We start from the raw sequence: 8,849 nt of genomic DNA, 5'->3' as shown, positions 1-8,849 counted from the left end.
CCATCCGCTGCCAGATCCACTCCCAGATATCTAAAACACTTCACTTCCTCCAGTTTTTCTCCATTCAAACTCACCTCCCAATTGACTTGACCCTCAACCCTACTGTACCTAATAACCTTGCTCTTATTCACATTTACTCTTAACTTTCTTCTTCCACACACTTTTCCAAACTCAGTCACCAGCTTCTGCAGTTTCTCACATGAATCAGCCACCAGCGCTGTATCATCCGCGAACAACAACTGACTCACTTCCCAAGCTCTCTCATCCCCAACAGACTTCATACTTGCCCCTCTTTCCAAAACTCTTGCATTTACCTCCCTAACAACCCCATCCATAAACAAATTAAACAACCATGGAGACATCACACACCCCTGCCGCAAACCTACATTCACTGAGAACCAATCACTTTCCTCTCTTCCTACACGTACACATGCCTTACATCCTCGATAAAAACTTTTCACTGCTTCTAACAACTTTCCTCCCACACCATATATTCTTAATACCTTCCACAGAGCATCTCTATCAACTCTATCATATGCCTTCTCCAGATCCATAAATGCTACATACAAATCCATTTGCTTTTCTAAGTATTTCTCACATACATTCTTCAAAGCAAACACCTGATCCACACATCCTCTACCACTTCTGTCTTGAAAAATAACCCCATCATAAGCAAGGGAGACCAGTTTGTGCTTGTTGCATATTTGTAAAAAGTTTTATCTCATATGTCATGTGTAGTACTGCTGTAACTCTGTAACTACAATAATGATAAAGATTCGGTTAAACCTTCGGATTCGTTAATTGTTATTTCATAACATTCACATTTTGGATATTTATGCTTACTCAAAGACTAACACATATTGTTAGTTACATTTTACTGTTAATGAACCAAAAACTTTATAAGCACCATTTGCATTGTCTCTAAACCTGTAAATTAAATATGTAAGGTCTTTATTATTCAACATGGCTTATCTTGAAATTCAAGATATTCAAAGATTTGCACTTTACTATATTTTACAAATTATTTTTGTATAATCATATTTTTGTAAGTAAATCTTACATTTGTCATATATTATACAGTGTCCTTAAACCCATCCATTGTTAGTGATGGGTATACTTGTCACATAATGTCAATTTGTCTTTATAAGTGATGAAATATTCTCATCCTGTTTGAAATATTTAGGTGCAGAACATTGTAGGTGGAAATGGTTACCACCAGTAGTTAATTTTCAAGCTGTCTTGAGTATCTGGCTTCCACCAGCTTTCTTTCATGAATGTGTCTAAAAGATCAAGTCGAGCACTCTGATCCTTGACCAGGAAAACATGTTAACTTGTTTTTCACGATTGCTTAAGACACCTTTCTAAGAGAGCTTTGGTGTTACCCAGGAACTCTTTCTTGGAGTTCTTACAGCTCCAATGCTGTACTACTTCCAGTAGCAGGGAGATGATGGACTCCTTTCGGGTAAGAAGTTCTTTAATAAGATTGTACTCCCAATAATGCAGCCTTGCTAAAGGTAACTTTTCACTCATAGGGTAACCCCATGCAGGCTGGTAACATTTGATGTTAATAAAGAAAATGAAATCTGTGATGATAAAGATGCTGATACAGGTTCAGAAATTGAAGATGACCTAGACACCATAAAATAAGATAGTTATGATACTGGCTGTGATAAAATATCCAATCCAAACTTTGAAAAGATTAGAAATATAAATCAAAGTTACCATTACCATGTATTTTTCACATCAAGAAAGTGCAAGCTATAAAGTGTCATTTGTGACATAACTAGTGAAAAAAGTAGCTTTAGTGAATATTTAATGCTTGAGAAACTTCATGAGCTGAACACATGCCACAAAGCCAATGGGAGCTGCCTCATATAACATTTCCATAGACCATGTCATACTCAACCTAGCCCATACTAAAATATATTTGTCATGAACTTCATTGCTTCAGCTTGAAACAAAGCTGCAAACCACACAAATTAGGGTGCTCAGAACAATTACTTGCTACTTAGCAAATACAGACACTCATCACTGACTTGGTGAAACAAAGATCCTTCCAGTGCAATCCCACCACAACATGCTCAACATTCAAATCTTTGCAACAGCATGAGACCCCTCCTACCCAAACCACTACATTACTAACCACCAACCCCCCCAAGTAGAAACAGAATGCTCATTCCCATCTCACACTTCAGCAACCTAAATTCAAAAATCTCCCACCCTCAGGCAAACATAATACTGACAAAACACAGTCTGAAATGTCTTGATAAGCACTAAAGATCTAGCCACCCAGCTCAGTTTTAGATGCACACATATGCATGCACACACACACACACACACACACACACACACACCTAAGACATGCAACCATCAAAAACAATACATAATCCCATCTACAATCTAAACTTCACAATCCGTACATTACTACAAACACCTTTTCAACATATCCCAAGTCCCTTCATGCCCACAATGCATCTACCTTAATGAAGATACTGAGCACTTCTTACTGCAATCTTTTCATATAGGGATACACACAGCATCAATACACTTTCTGACCTATGGTCTTAACTGGTGGACATGACCACCTTCCTAAGTGCTGCAGGAGCATTATAAAGATAGAAGGGATTCTTGGGTCTGAAAGTATGTACGAACAAAGGTGTTACTGGACTCTCCCTGCACAGTTACACAATGAGTGAAAAGTCACCTTTAGCAAGGATGTATCATCATCAGGGGACAAAAAGGTGTAACAGCCTCATCAAAAAAAATTCTCACTTCAAAGGAGTCCATCATTGCCCTCCCACTAATTGCAGTGCACCCTTGAAGCTGTTGCAGCCCCATAAAAGGGTTCCTAAGGTTGTCTAACAATATTGATAATTTTTTTTTTCAAACTATTCGCCATTTCCCGCGTTAGCGAGGTAGCATTAAGAACAGAGGACTGGGCCTTTGAGGGAATATCCTCACCTGGCCCCCTTCTCTGTTCCTTCTTTTGGAAAATTAAAAAAAAAACGAGATGGGAGGATTTCCAGCCCCCCGCTCCCTCCCCTTGTAGTCGCCTTCTACGACACACAGGGAATACATGGGAAGTATTCTTTCTCCCCTATCCCCAGGGAGAAAAGTTATATGAGGAAGGAAAGATAAAAAGAAAGAAAAAAAGTGTAAGAACTAAGAGGAAGTGATTGGAAAAAGATAAAATAATAATAATAATGAATAATCACTTTGAAAATGCCCTACACTTGATCTACAAAGACATACATCAAACTTTCTAAGCTGTGGTCATGCTTGGTGGACTTTGCCAGCTTCCTGAGCACTACAGGAGCTCTATAGATGGGACTCTTAGGGTAGGAAGGTAAAGTAAAATGTATGCATTAGATAGGATATTATTTATTTATTTATTTTGCTTTGTCGCTGTCTCCCGCGTTTGCGAGGTAGCGCAAGGAAACAGACGAAAGAAATGGCCCAACCTACCCCCATACACATGTATATACATACACGTCCACACACGCAAATATACATACCCATACATCTCAATGTACACATATATATACACACACAGACACATACATATATACACATGCACACAATTCACACTGTCTGCCTTTATTCATTCCCATCGCCAACTCGCCACACATGGAATAACATCCCCCTCCCTCCTCATGTGTGCGAGGTAGCGTTAGGAAAGGACAACAAAGGCCCCATTCGTTCACACTCAGTCTCTAGCTGTCATGCAATAACGCCCGAAACCACAGCTCCCTTTCCGCATCCAGGCCCCATAGAACTTTCCATGGTTTACCCCAGACGCTTCACATGCCCTGATTCAATCCATTGACAGCACGTTGACCCCGGTATACCACATCGATCCAATTCACTCTATTCCTTGCCCGCCTTTCACCCTCCTGCATGTTCCGGCCCCGATCACTCAAAATCTTTTTCACTCCATCTTTCCACCTCCAATTTGGTCTCCCACTTCTCGTTCCCTCCACCTCCGACACATATATCCTCTTGGTCAATCTTTCCTCACTCATTCTCTCCATGTGCCCAAACCATTTCAAAACACCCTCTTCTGCTCTCTCAACCACACTCTTTTTATTTCCACATATCTCTCTTACCCTTACATTACTTACTTGATCAAACCACCTCACACCACATATTGTCCTCAAACATCTCATTTCCAGCACATCCACCCTCCTGCGCACAATTCTTTCCATAGCCCACGCCTCGCAACCATGCAACATTGTTGTAACCACTATTCCTTCAAACATAGCCACTTTTGCTTTCGGAGATAATGTTCTCGACTTCCACACATTCTTCAAGGCTCCCAGGACTTTCGCCCCCTCCCCCACCCTATGGTCGATAAATTTGGTACTTAGGTTGGGTTCCATCTCTAGAACTTTTTCTAATATCTTAAAAATTTTCAAACTTTTTATGGTTTCCTATTTAACTAACTACCACTAGGGCACTGACAAAATATGCCCCAGAGGCCATCTTGGGTAAAGAAAAAAGTAAGAGAAAAAAGTACAAATTAAACTGGGTCCTGCAGGTGTTTGTAGACCTCCTCATAAAGGGAGAAAAGTTATATGAGGAAGGAAAGATAAAAAGAAAGAAAAAAAGTGTAAGAACTAAGAGGAAGTGATTGGAAAAAGATAAAATAATAATAATAATGAATAATCACTTTGAAAATGCCCTACACTTGATCTACAAAGACACACATCAAACTTTCTAAGCTGTGGTCATGCTTGGTGGACTTTGCCAGCTTCCTGAGCACTACAGGAGCTCTATAGATGGGACTCTTAGGGTAGGAAGGTAAAGTAAAATGTATGCATTAGATAGGATATGATGCTTTCACAGACTGCCCAGGTTAAGCACATAGGACCAACTGTCCTGGTTATGACATTTGGTCCACACTCAACCCAGCTGCCCATCCTTCACTAGAGGTTGATCAATAAATTTGGGAGCTGTGGTTTTAGTTCATTACATATGACAGTTAGAGACTGAGTGTAAACGAGTGGCATTTTTTTTTGTGTGTTTTCCTGGTGCTACCTCGTTGATACAGGGGGTGGCATTGCTGTTTCCTGTATGGCAAGGTGACATCAGGAAGGGATGAAGGCAAGTATGAATATGTTCATGTGCATATATGTATATGTCTGTGTATGTATATATGTGATATGTTATTATTATTATTATACTTTGTCACTGTCTTCCACATTAGCAAGGTAGCACAAGGAAACAGACGAAAGAATTGCCCAACCCACCCTCATACACGTATATACATAAACGCTCACACACACACGTATACATACCTATACATTTCAACGTATACATACATGTTGATATGTATATGTAAGTATATTCGTTATATGTATGTATATGAGTGGATGGGTCTTTCTTCGTCTGTTTCCTGGCACTACCTTGCTGACATGGGAAACGGTGATCAAGTATAATAAAGAAATAAATATAAATATATTTCATTAATGAGATGGCCTTGATTAGGGCATTCAGCTGCCCTTGCCATATTATATGTCTCCATTTTGAATATATAACCCCAGGACCTCATTTATGGGGCTTCTGTTGCTTTGAGGCTGCACTTCAAGAATGAGCAGGGAAGTAATGGAGTCTTTTGGAATGGGATCAACAAGTCTATACTCCTTTTTATCCACTGATATTGATACAGTTTAGACAAGGTGATTTCTTTCTGAAAAAGGGTAACCACTTTCAAAGAGTCCCATAACACCTGTATCTCTATCCCATATATTCTATAAAAGTATTAGTTATTACACTACAATTGAGAAGGCACTTTCAGCAAAGCTGTATCATCATTAGTGGGTGGAGATTGCAGTCTCATCAAAGAACTTCTTACCCCATAGGGAGTCTACTATTTCCCTGCTCCTGGATACTGAGAGCTTATCATTTTATTACAGAAACAGTGAATGGGATAACTGTACCTTCACCCTTTGAAATACTGTATCCATTATATTTTAGGTCTCTGTACATGTATGGCTGTGGTGTTTAATATTGGTTACTGTATATGGGTATATACAATGCCAGAAACAAGTCTAAGAATTCATTTGTTTTGTAGTACTTATTATGTATACTTTTGGTTTTTAAAAAGATTTAATTGTTTTTAAGTGATGCCTTCTATAAAGTAATTTCTGAGATATCATGAATTTTGTTGCACCTCCTGGCACTTGGACAAAAGTAGCACAAAAATGCTGTATTATTAAACTGTTCCCTTCATAAAAAGTTCCTTCATGTATAATTTACAATATCTTCTCAGGCAGATGCATATTTTAGTAACTAGTATCAATGTTGTATGGTTGCGATTTTAGTAACTGGTATCAATGTTGTATGGTTGCGATTTTAGTAACTGGTATCAATGTTGTATGGTTGCAAGGCGTGGGCTATGGATAGAATTGTGCGCAGGAGGGTGGATGTGCTGGAAGTGAAATGTTTGAGGACAATATGTGGTGTGAGGTGGTTTGATCGAGTAAGTAATGTAAGGGTAAGAGAGTTGTGTGGAAATAAAAAGAGCGTGGTTGAGAAAGCAGAAGAGGGTGTTTTGAAATGGTTTGGGCACATGGAGAGAATGAGAGGAAAGATTGACCAAGAGGATATATGTGTCGGAGGTGGAGGGAACGAGGAGAAGTGGGAGACCAAATTGGAGGTGGAAAGATGGAGTGAAAAAGATTTTGAGTGATCGGGGCCGGAACATGCAGGAGGGTGAATGGCGGGCAAGGAATAGAGTGAATTGGATCGATGTGGTATACCGGGGTCAACGTGCTGTCAATGGATTGAATCAGGGCATGTGAAGCGTCTGGGGTAAACCATGGAAAGTTCTGTGGGGCCTGGATGTGGAAAGGGAACTGTGGTTTCGGTGCATTATTACATGACAGCTAGAGACTGCGTGTGAACGAATGGGGCCTTTGTTGTCTTTTCCTAGCGCTACCTCGCACACATGAGGGGGGAGGGGGATGTTATTCCATGTGTGGTGAGGTGGCGATGGGAATAAATAAAGGCAGACAGTATGAATTATGTACATGTGTATATATGTATATGTCTGTGTGTGTATATATATGTGTACATTGAGATGTATAGGTATGTATATTTGCGTGTGTGGACGTGTATGTATATACATGTGTATGGAGGTGGGTTGGGCCATTTCTTTCATCTGTTTCCTTGCGCTACCTTGCAAATGCGGGAGACAGCAACAAAGCAAAATAAATAATAAATAAATAAATATCAAAACAGTTTTATCCAGCATGTTTCAATCAGGTATTAAAGCTCTTTCAAGTTTGCACAACTACAGTAATTCCAGATGCCACTACTTGGCAGTGCTGGTTTTAGTTTTTCACACCAAACTTCAGTTGGTACTTGCCAGAACTGATTCATGCTTATCATGTGTGCTGAGTTATTCTTTGGATATTTAGTACATCTTTCACTTATGGCATTTAAGTCTAGCAAGACACCAGTACAGAATCCTGCTTTTAGCAAAGGAAAGAAAGATGTTATTTTCCCTTGATATTGTACTGCATCAGGAAAAAAAGATATTTCTAAATGAACTGGGGAAAGGTGAGAAGCTAAATTAGTTTCGTGAAAGTAATATTATTTCATCTACTATCTCTGATATTGAAAAAGTTATTAAAGTTTTTTCCTGAATAAGAATTTATCATTTAAAACTTATTATTACTGAAAGGGTGATGGCATGCACAGTGCATCAGACTGGAGAGGAACAATGTGGTTTCTGAGTAGTAAAGTTTATATGGATCAGGTAAATGCTTTAAAGAATGTGTGTGAGAAGTTCTTTAGAGAGATACTTTGTGGAGGGTCTTATGAATATATGGTGAGAGAGTAAAGCTATTAGAAGCACCGAGTTTTTATCAAAAAAGAGTGAGGCATTTGCATGAGCAGGTAGAGGAGGGTGCATGGTTCAAAGTGAAGGTGAGTCAGCAGCTTGGGTACATGATGTCACCATAATTACACCTTTACCCTTCAATATTAAGGGATCCAAAGACTCATCTACCCTGTGCTGCTCTCTCCCTTATCTTTCCTTCCATAACACCAAACTTACCCGAGATAGCTCCTAAATACTTTAACCTCTTCGAGTTTTTCTCCCCCATTACTATAATACAGTTTAATACATTTTCTTCTAAGGTTTTGCAAAATCTATACTTTCACTCTGTTTCCTTTTGAACACCATTACTTTACTTTTACTTGGCATTTATCTTCAATTGCTTATGTTTAAGTACATCATAAGACACACAATCTTCTGCAACACTCAGCGAACAAAACAATATCATTTGCAGATATACTTGTCACTAGCCACCTAACCTGACCACCGCACTCTGTCTTTGAACCCCCTTTCCCTAGTCTTGCTTTCACCTCTCTTATCACTCCATCTATATATGTTAAAAAACCATGGTGACATCACACAGCCCTGCCTCACACCTAGATGTATACCAAAACTCACTTAACTCTCCATCTATTATTACACATGCATTTGCTACTCTAAAGAAAGCTTTCACACCATCCAACAGTTGTTCCCCTACCCCACATATTCTTTGCACAGCCCATAAAGCATTGCACTCGATCCCTTCATACATTTTTTTCCAGATGCATAAAAGCTGCATCCAACTTCTTACCTTCCACTAGATACTTTTCTACAATCATTTTTACCATAAAAATCTGATCCACACATCCACTTCCTTAACTAAATCCCTTTTGCTCCTCACCTATTCTGCATTCACTCACTTCCATCACTATGTAAACACTCTTGCATACACTTTTCCTAGTTTTTTTAAGACTTATTTCCCTGTAATTGTTGCAATTATCCTTAGCACCTTTTCCTTTTAACAAGG

The sequence above is a fragment of the Panulirus ornatus genome, chromosome 12 (assembly GCF_036320965.1).
Source record: "Panulirus ornatus isolate Po-2019 chromosome 12, ASM3632096v1, whole genome shotgun sequence".
Classification (NCBI taxonomy): Eukaryota; Metazoa; Arthropoda; class Malacostraca; order Decapoda; family Palinuridae; genus Panulirus; species Panulirus ornatus.
Note: the sequence above shows the minus strand (reverse complement) of the source record.